Source organism: Camelus bactrianus, unplaced genomic scaffold (assembly GCF_048773025.1).
Source record: "Camelus bactrianus isolate YW-2024 breed Bactrian camel unplaced genomic scaffold, ASM4877302v1 HiC_scaffold_30, whole genome shotgun sequence".
NCBI lineage: Eukaryota > Metazoa > Chordata > Mammalia > Artiodactyla > Camelidae > Camelus > Camelus bactrianus.
The window spans coordinates 7,198,084-7,208,590 of record NW_027413945.1 but is presented as its reverse complement, the minus strand read 5'-3'; the positions used below and the strand labels follow the sequence as shown (position 1 = coordinate 7,208,590).

The 10,507-nt window shown below is 33.4% G+C and overlaps 1 non-coding gene across 1 annotated transcript; it reads left to right on the top strand.

Annotated features, from left to right (window-relative positions):
• Positions 1-254: 254 nt before the first annotated feature.
• Positions 255-328, top strand: TRNAV-GAC (transfer RNA valine (anticodon GAC)). The gene has a single exon. It is a non-coding gene; the product is annotated as a tRNA-Val (tRNA).
• The last annotated feature ends 10,179 nt before the right edge of the window (positions 329-10,507 follow it).

Sequence of the window (10,507 nt, the reverse complement as noted above, 5' to 3'; positions counted from 1 at the left end):
TTCATAAAATAAACATTTATAAACAAACCAAATACCACTAATTTTCTTATTAATATATCACTCTCAAGGGAGAATAGATGAATCTTTGAAATACATCTAAAATATTGATACTGGTTCTTGAGTCCTACTCAAATTCTGAGTCACAATAGAGATGGATTGTGGTTTCTAGTTGTTTTGGAAGTTTTAAAGTTGGAGGCTTCTTTTCTTTTCCTTATTGAGAAAACTGCTAGTAGCAAAAATGAATATGTGTTGGGGGAGGGTATAGCTCAAGTGGTAGAGTGCATGCCTGACATGCACAAGGTCCTGGGTTCAATCCCCAGTACCTCCTTCAAAATAAACAAACAAACAAACCTAATTACCTCCCTCCCCCCACAAAAAAAAAAAGTAAAAAAAAAGAATATGTGTTTATCTTGGAACTATTGTGAAAAAAAGTTAATGCAAATACCATGAATGGAAAGCCATGTGCTCATGTCTGTCAGGCCCCTGCTGGGTATTATATATGTACTATTTCATTTAAGTCTCAAAATTGTCCTGAAAATTGATACTATCCCTCCATTGTTTGACATCTCTCAGCTAATATATAGACCACAGCTCCATGCCATTTCTGACTACAAAAGCTAGCCTCTTTCCACTAAGTGGGCCCAAATAACAATGATTTGTTATCATAATAGCATATCTGTCATCTAACTACAGATAACTGAGCTTGTCTTTGAATGCACATTTCCAAGATTTTTTGATTTAAGAAAATTAAAAATTTACAAAAGTTTGCTGTCTTCATGATACATATATTTTATAATTAAATAAATATAAATAAAGTCACTGAGCTAATATCAGTAATAGTCTCCAGGAGGTAATTTTAAATCACTGAGCAGACAAGTGTTAATATACGCCGTGCTCCGTCATCCCAGCTACACATGACTATTTGCTACTCCTAAACTCCATAAATTCAAAAAGGAAACTCAAAGAGTCCATTTTTCACACAACACCCAGCCTTCCTTTGCATAAAAGCAAGAGGCTCTAGGGAACCTTATACATTAATACCCATATCAGTAAGGGAAATAAAACTGATTTGGCTAGAAGCATACAAAACTAGGGACATCTGAAAGATTTGTATTTCTGCCCTATTAACTGAAAAGTGTCCAACTCATTTTCCTTCATGCTGTGAATGAGAGTAACTGCAGTGGAGGCTATTCCTGTAGCTGTCACCAAATAACTTGTCTCATGGTGTAACCAAGGGATGGGACAGGATGTCATACCTCAAAATGAAATTAAAATAAAGATAGGATAAAAATATAAACAAAAGGATGATTTTATCTACTATAAAATTTGAAATAGTTGAGTTTTATCCCCAGGCAGCTTTTAAATCAACCTGGTGAATTCTGAATTATTAGTACCAGAAATAGTATTTGGCTTAAGATTTCAATACCCTGACTTAGTTCCTGCCAGATCTTTCTGTACTCATGCTGTAGAGTTGTGTATGCTGGAACAGTAAGTGACAAGTGAGTGGGGCCTCTCCCTCCCCATCACTTTTTCTGGCCTGAGTAGCATTGCCATTAACTACATGAAACAAATTATAGTAGTGAAACAGAAAGTATCCACTCTTTTGTTCAACCTATTTTCTTAGTTTCTTTAAGGTTTCTCTTTTGTGGTAATAATATTTAAAAAAGGAGTCACATATAAATTTATTTAATTAATTAAGTCAAGATGTTTTCCATCTTAATGAAACAAAGCTCCCATAAATGAGACAGTCTAGTCACTTTTCAGTTTTTTTCTAATGTCACAAATTCCCCTGCACTGTAATGGGGTTTTACATCATTGACATGCTCATGAGATTTTTATAATGTAAATCCATAGACATGATGTTACAATGTCAAATGAAATAAGCTATCAAGTTTATGGAGATGTATATCAAAGATGCAAATATTTCTAACCTGTAGATGTTGCAATGTTAAGATGATGGCAAATAATACCAGGGGATTTCTGGGGATACTATTTTCTTGAGCAAAAACAGTGCAAAAAAGAATGTCAGTACAGTTCTGTTGAGACACTGATCTGATTATCTGATTATAGAGGCTATAAATAAAAGAAAGATTGCTAATGTTTGTGTTCATTCAAGTTATTTTTTCTGTATTTGGGGAATTGATATTTTAATATACCCCATTGCAAAGCACTTAAGAGCATCTTGTATCTTAAAAGGAAATTTTCTGGTCTCATAAGAGCCCAAACCAAGAGGAAGGCAGGTTGTCCTTATTTTAATATCAAGAAGGCTATATTCTTTTACTCTATGCACTTTTTCTGAGTCTGATTATTATCTATGAAAGCAATCATTAATGTTCTCTGCTTCCATGCTTAAATTTTGGGTGTGGTTCAACTTTGGCAAAAAATCTGAGTGTGACATGGTCAAATGTGTTCATAAAACTTCTGAAGTATGATTTTTAAAAATGATGCAAGACCTTAATTGGATAAATGATGAAAGGGGGGAAAAGTGATTTAGTTAATTCTTTAACTAATTTATTGCCTTGAATTTAAGTGTATTTAAGATAATGCTACAAGGAGAATAATTTGACCCTACTGGGTAAAAGCAGTTATTTTGGGTGCCATTCATTTAAGTTTCTGCACAAGGGTACAGTCCAAAATAAAATATTGAAATTCATGATTTTGAATTATGTGAGCTATTCAATCTTTACTGCTGTAGCACCAGACATAAGGAGTAATTTCCAACAATGACATTAGTAGAGTGATAATGAAGTGGTTGAGAGATCCTGTTGTATAACACCACTTGAAGAAATAATCAAAATAATATCATAGCCCCTCAGGAGAAAGAGGGACTTATATACACAAACACATATACTCAAATTACTTTCAAGCATGTTTTATCTTCTTTTATCATAATATTCTTGTGATAGAGATAAGATCAAATATTATTCTTTTTTTTTTACATGGGAAGACATTGTCGTTCCTTCTGATAATGTATTTAAGTAGAATCACATAAAATTTTTATACTTATATCTAAAATACCCCAGTTTTTACTTATTTCAAAGTAGTTTGAATATGCACCTAAAATGAAACTACTTTTCTTGAATATTCTACTTCTCTCTTTATATTACATTTCTCCACACACCAAATTGGGATTAAGTCTAGTTTTTAAATACCCCTATTTAGTTTTATTTAAAAATAAAATTCCACTTCTGGAGGACTGACACTACCAACATCATGACTTACTATAAAGCTACAGTAACCAAGACAGTGTGATATTGGCAAAAGAATAGACAAATAGATTGATGGACAGAATAGGGAACCCAGAGATAGGCCCATATAAATATAATCAATTGATCTTTGACAAAGGAGCAAAGGCAATGCCATAAAGAAAAGATAGTCTTTACAACAAATGGTACAGAAATGACTGGGCATTCACATGCAAAAAATGAATACAGACACAGACCTTACACCTTTCACAAAAATTAACTCAGAATGAATCACAAACCTAAATGCAAAATGCAGAACTATAAACTCATAGAAGATAACATAGGAGAAAACCTAGATGACTTTCTGTATGACAATGACATTTTAGATTCAACAGCAAAGGCACAATTCATAAAAAAAAGGATAATCTGGACTTCATTAAAATCAAAAACTTCTGCCATGTAAATTATAATATTAAGAGAATGAGAAGAAAAGCCACAGACTGAGAGAAAATATTCGTAAAAGACACATCTAATAAGGGACTGTTATCTCAAATACATAAAGAGCTCTTTAAACTCAACAGTAACAAACAACTTGATTAAAAACTGATCAAAGACCTTCATAGACACCTCATTAAAGATATTTGGACAACAAATAAGCACATGACAAAGTGTTCCACATCACATGTTCTCAGGGAAATGGAAATTAAAATAACAGTGAGATACCACTACACACTTATCAGAAGGGCAAAAATCCAAAACACTGACAAGACCAAACGCTGGCAAGGATGTGGAGCAATAAGAACTCTTCATTCATTGCTGATGAGAGTTAAAAAATGGCATAAGCACTTTGGAAGGCAGTTTGATAGTTTCATAGAAAACAAAACATACTCAAAATGTGATTGAGCAATTGCACTGTGTATTAGTGTTCTAAAGTGAAAAATAACCAATAGAAGATAGATATAGATACAGACATAGACATATAAGAGGAAATTTATGATTGGAATTGGCTAAAATGTTTTGAAGGCCAAAAAGATCCAAGAACTACAGTCTGCAAGCTGGAGAATCAGGAAAACTGGTGGTGTAATTCCTCCCAAGTCCAAAGGCCTGAGAACCAGAACTCTGATGACTGATGGCAAGAGATGGGTGTTTCAGCTCCAGCAGAGAGAATTTACCCTTTCTTCATCTTTTTGATCTGTTCAGCCCCTCAAGAGATTATATGATGTCTCCCACATTGTTGAAAGGGATCTTCTTTCCTTAGTTTACAGATTCAAATGGTAATCTCCTCCAGAGACACCCTTACAGACACATTCAGAAATAATGTTTTACTAGCTATCTGGACATCTTGTAACCCATTCAAGTTGATAGCTACAATTAATAATTATACACTCCTTGGTATTTACCCAAAAGTATTAAAAACTTTTGTCCACACAAAAACCTGTACATGGATGTTTATAGCTGTCTTATTCATAATTGCCAAAACTTGGAAGCAACCAAGCTGTCCTTCAGTTAGGTGAATGGATAAATTGTGGTACACCTAGACAATGGAATATTATTAAGTGTTAAGAAAAAAAGAGCTATCAAGCCACGAAAAGACATGGATGAAACTTAAATGTATATTACTGAGTGAAAGAAAACAATCTGAAAAGTTTATGTACTATATGTTTGTAACTGTATGGCATTCTGAAACAGACAAAACTAAAGAGACAGTAAAAAGTTTAGTGGCTGCTAGGGCTTAGGGGAGAGTGAGAGTTCAATAGGTCGAGCACAGGATTTTTAAGGCAGTGAAACTATTCCATATGATTCTATAATGATGGACTCATGTCATTATACATATGTCCAAGCCCATAGAATGTCCACTACCGAGGGTGAATGCCAATGTAAACTATGGACTTTGGATTATAATGATGTGTCAATATAAGTTCATCAACTGTAGTAACTGTACCACTTTGGTGGGGGCTGTCGATAATGGGAAAGGTTATGAATGATTGAATTAAAAGAATGAATGGGAAATCTCTATACTTTCTGCTTAGTATTGCTCTGAACCTAAAACTGCTCTAAAAAATAAAGTCTGTTACTTAAAAATTTATATTTTTGGTAATTTGCCTGCTGTAAACTAGTACAGACTTGTTTTTATTCAGTATTTATGTTCTAGATAATTTTATTTCTTATAATAATGCTCTTTAAAAAGAAGTTATAAGTGCTGTTTTATAGGTATGAAATCTAAGACTTGGAGATGATGAGTAAATTCCCAAAATCAAATGGGCATAACTGAGAATATTCAAGGTATGAGTCTTGTGTGTGTTGGGCTCCAGAATCTGTGCCCTTCAAGGAGACTCATTGCTTCATGCATTCATCCAGCGATCCATCCAGTAAACATTTTTAGTGAGGAAAATATTTACTCAACCTTCCATTATTAATTGTGTTTTGTTCAGGGTATGAACAAACAATTCCTGGAATTTCTGTCTTCTTTCTACTGCTTGGCAAGCTGTGCCATATATTGTGGACTGGAATTAAGAATAAGAGAAATGATTATGTCTTCTGTAGAATTTTTATATTAAGAGTAAATAATGTCATTTGCAGCAACATGGATGGACCTGGAGATCATCATTCTAAGTGAAGTAAGCCAGAAAGAGAAAGAAAAATACCATATGATACCACTTATATGTGGAATCTAAAAAAACGAAAAAACAAAAAACAAGACAAATGAACTTACTTACAAAACAGAAACAGACTCACAGACATAGAAAACCAGTGTATGGTTACCATACAAAGGGGGTGGGAAGGGATAAATTAGGAACTTGAGATTTGCAGATACTAATTAATATATATAAAATAGATAAGCATGATTATATGGTATAGCACAGGGATCTATATTAATTATCTTGTAGTAACACATGGTAAAAAAATATGAAAACAACTATATGTATTTTCATGTATGACTGAAGCATTGTGCTATACACTAGAAATTGACACAACATTGTAAATTGACTATACTTCCATAAAATATATATATATGGAAGTTAACCCATGTAAACCTACATAAATGCAGGTGGGTTGTTAGGCCTTGATACAGTATCATTTTTTTGAAACTGAGCTTATTTATTTTTATTTTTTAACATTTTTTATTGATTTATAATCATTTTACAATTTTGTGTCAAATTCCAGCATAGAGCACAATTTTTCAGTTATACATGAACATATATATATTCATTGTCACATTTTTTTCTCTGTGAGCTACCATAAGATCTTGTATATATTTCCCTGTGCTATACAGTATAATCTTGTTTATTCTACAATTTTGAAATTCCAGTCTATCTCTTCCCACCCCCCACCCCCTTGGCAACCACAAGTTTGTATTGTATGTCTGTGAGTCTATTTCTATTCTGTATTTATGTTTTGTTTGCTTGTTTGTTTGTTTTGTTTTAGATTCCACATAAGAGCGATCTCATATGGTATTTGTCTTTCTCTTTCTGGCTTACTTCACTTAGAATGACATTCTCCAGGAGCATCCACATTGCTGCAAATGGCATTATGTTGTCAGTTTTTATGGCTGAATAGTATTCCATTTTATGAATATACCACATCTTCTTTATCCAGTCATCTGTTGATGGACATTTAGGCTGTTTCCATGTCTTGGCTATTGTAAATAGTGCTGCTATGAACATTGGGGTGCAGATGTCATTTTGAAGTAGGGTTCCTTCTGGATATATGCCCAGGAGTGGAATTCCTGGGTCATATGGTAAGTCTATTTTAGTCTTTTGAGGAATCTCCGTACTGTTTTCCACAGTGGCTGCACCAAACTGCATTCCCACCGGCAATGTAGGATGGTTCCCTTTTCTCCACAGCCTCTCCAGCATTTGTCATTTGTGGACTTTTGAATCATGGCCATTCTGACTGGTGTGAGAAGACACCTCATTGTAGTTTTGATTTGCAGTTCTCTGATAATTAGTGATATTGAGCATTCTTTCATGTGCCTTTTGATCATTTGTATGTCTTCCTTGGAGAATTGCTTGTTTAGGTCTTCTGCCCATTTTTGGATTGGATTTTTTTTTTCTTTATTATTAAGTCGTATGAGCTGCTTATATATTCTGGAGATCAAGCCTTTGTTGGTTTCATTTGCAAAATTTTTCTCCCATTCCATAAGTTGTCTTTTTGTTTTACTTATGGTTTCCTTCACTGTGCAGAAGCTTGTAATTTTCATTAGGTCCCATTTGTTTATTCTTGCTTTTATTTCTATTGCTTGAGTAGACTGTTGTAGGAGAACATTTTTGAGATGTATGTCAGATAATGTTTTGCCTATATTTTCTTTTAAGAGGTTTATTGTATCTTGTCTTATGTTTAAGTCTTTGATCCATTTTGAGTTTATTTTTGTGTATGGTGTAAGGGAGGGTTCTAGCTTCATTGCTTTGCATGTTGCTGTCCAGTTTTCCCAACACCATTTTCTGAAGAGACTGTCTTTATTCCATTGTATATTCTTGACTCCTTTGTCAAAGATTAGTTGACCAAAAGTTTGTGGGTTCATTTCTGGGCTCTCTATTCTGTTCCATTGGTCTATATGTCTGTTTTTGTACCAATATCATGCTGTCTTGATGACTGTAACTCTATAGTATTGTCTGAAGTCTGGGAGAGTTATTCCTCCAGCCTCTTTCTTTTTCTTCAGTAATGCTCTGGCAATTCTAGGTCTTTGATGGTTCCATATAAATTTTATTATGATTTGTTCTTGTTCTGTGAAATATGTCCTGGGTAATTTGATAGGGATTGCATTAAATCTATAGATTGCCTTGGGCAGTGTGACCATTTTAACAGTATTGATTCTTCCAATCCAAGAGCATGGGATATCTTTCCATTTTTTAAAGTCTTATTTAATTTCCTTCATTAATGGTTTGTTGTTTTCTGTGTATAATTCTTTCACCTCCTTGGTTAGATTTTTTCCTAGGTATTTTGTTACTTTGGGTGCTATTTTAAAGGGGATTGTTTCTTTACTTTCTTTTCCTGTTGATTCATCATTAGTGTAAAGAAATGAAACTCAGGTTTGAATGTTAATCTTGTAACCTGCTACCTTGCTGAATTCTTTGATTAGTTCTAGTAGTTTCTGTAGTTTTTTTAGGGTTTTCTATATATAGTATCATGTCATCTGCATATAGTGACACTTTTACATCTTCTTTTCCAATTTGGATCCCTTTTATTTCTCTCTGTTGCCTGATTGCTGTGGCTAGGACTTCCAAGACTATGTTGAATAGGAGTGGCGATAGTGGGCATCCTTGTCTTGTCCCAGATTTTAGTGGGAAGCTTTTGAGTTTCTCACCATTGAGTACTATGCTGGCTGTAGGTTTGTCATATATAGCTTTTATTATGTTGATATATGTTCCTTCTATACCCACTTTGGTGAGAATTTGTGTCATAAATGGGTGCTGGATTTTATCAAATGCTTTTTCTGCAAAAATTGAGATGATCATGTGGTTTTTGTCCTTTCTCTTGTTGATGTGATGTATTACATTGATTGATTTTCATATGTTGAACCATCCTTGTGTCCCTGGGATGAACCCCACTTGGTCATGATGTATAATCTTCTTTATGTGTTGTTGGATTCTATTTGCTAATATTTTGTTAAGGACTTTGGCATCTATGTTCATCAGTGATATTGGCCCACAATTCCCTTTTTTGGTAGTGTCTTTGCCTGGTTTTGGTGTCAGGGTGATGGTGGCTTCATAGAATGAGTTTGGAAGTATTCCCTTCTTTTCAATCTTCTGGAAGAGTTTGAGAAGGACTGGTATGAGTTCTTCTTTGTATGTTTGGTAGAATTCCCCAGTGAAGCTGTCTGGTCCTGGATTTTTATTTGTAGGGAGGTTTTTTATTGCTATTTCTATTTCATTTCTATTGATCAGTTTGTTCAAGTGGTCAGTTTCTTCTTGATTCAGTCTTGGTGGACAGTATGTTTCCAGAAACTTGTCCATCTCCTCTAGGTTATCTAGTTTGGTTCCATACAGTTTTTTCATAATATTCTCATATGATATTCGGCATTTCTATTTTATTTGTTGAAATTTCTCCATTTTCCTTTCTTATTTTGGTTTTTGTGTTCTCTCTTTTTTCTTCTTTGTGAGTTTGGCCAGAGGTTTGTTGATTTTATTTACTTTTTCAAAAACCAGCTTTTGGTTTGATTGATTTTTTTTCTGTGGTTTTTAAAATCTCTGTATTATTTATTTCCTCCCTGATCTTTATAATTTCCTTCCTTCTGCTGCCTTTTGGGTTTTTTTGTTCTTTTTCTAGTTCTTTCAGCTGGTGGGTTAGATTGTTTATTTGGGATTATTATTCTTTTTTGAGGAAGGCCTGTATCACTATAAACTTCCTTCTTAGCACTAACTTTGTTGTGTCCCATAAATTTCATGTGGTTATGCTTTCATTTTCATTTGTCTCAGGGTATTTTTTAATTTCAACTTTGATTTGTTCATTGACCCATTGTTTTTTTAATAGCATATTGTTTAATCTCCATGCTTTCATTTTTTCTCCTTTGTTTCTCTGTTGTTGATTTCTAATTTCATGGCATTGTAGTCAGTAAAGATGCTTGAGATAATTTCTATCTTAAAATTGTTGAGGTTGCAAAGGGTTATTTTAAACTAAAGCAATCAGTCATTTAAAGAAAAAAGGTTGTTCATATACATAATTTTGCTTTGTATTAATCTACTTTTTGTTCTCCATAAATCCAAGTTAATAGGAGTAGTACTCAAAGTAGATGATTTTAAAATTTATATAGAAATACTTTTATGGACATAATACATACTGCAACTGCTGCTGTTTTATGAGATGATGCTTTATAGGATTTCATGAGAGCTTAGTAGAACAAAAAGCAAATTAAATGTAGAGTGTATATAGGAATTCTGTGTGCAAAGAATTGAGTGAAATTTTACAGTTATGTTTTGTTTATGTAAAGTCAAAACAAAACTAAAGGCTCTGCCTCATGACTCCATTAAAATTTTGAATTAGACGTTACCTTTTTGGAGCTTTACTCAGGATTTTAAATGTCAAAAACTGATGAAGTAACTATATATATATTTTATATTTGACAAAACATTACTTGCTGATATTGATGGTGTTTCTAATAATTAATATTACTTTGTAGCTTCTGCAAAGTATTAGATCTGTCATATTTTTGAAATGATGTATTTTATATGACTCTCTTACTTTTTTCTTTTTGAGGAAAATCAGTAAGTATCTGATCACCCATTCATAACCCTAGTACTTATCTAATTATAATTTTTATAATAGTTGTTTTCAGGAAGTCCTACAAGTCAATCCTCCCTCATTGTTTTTGTTTCCTAGTGTCT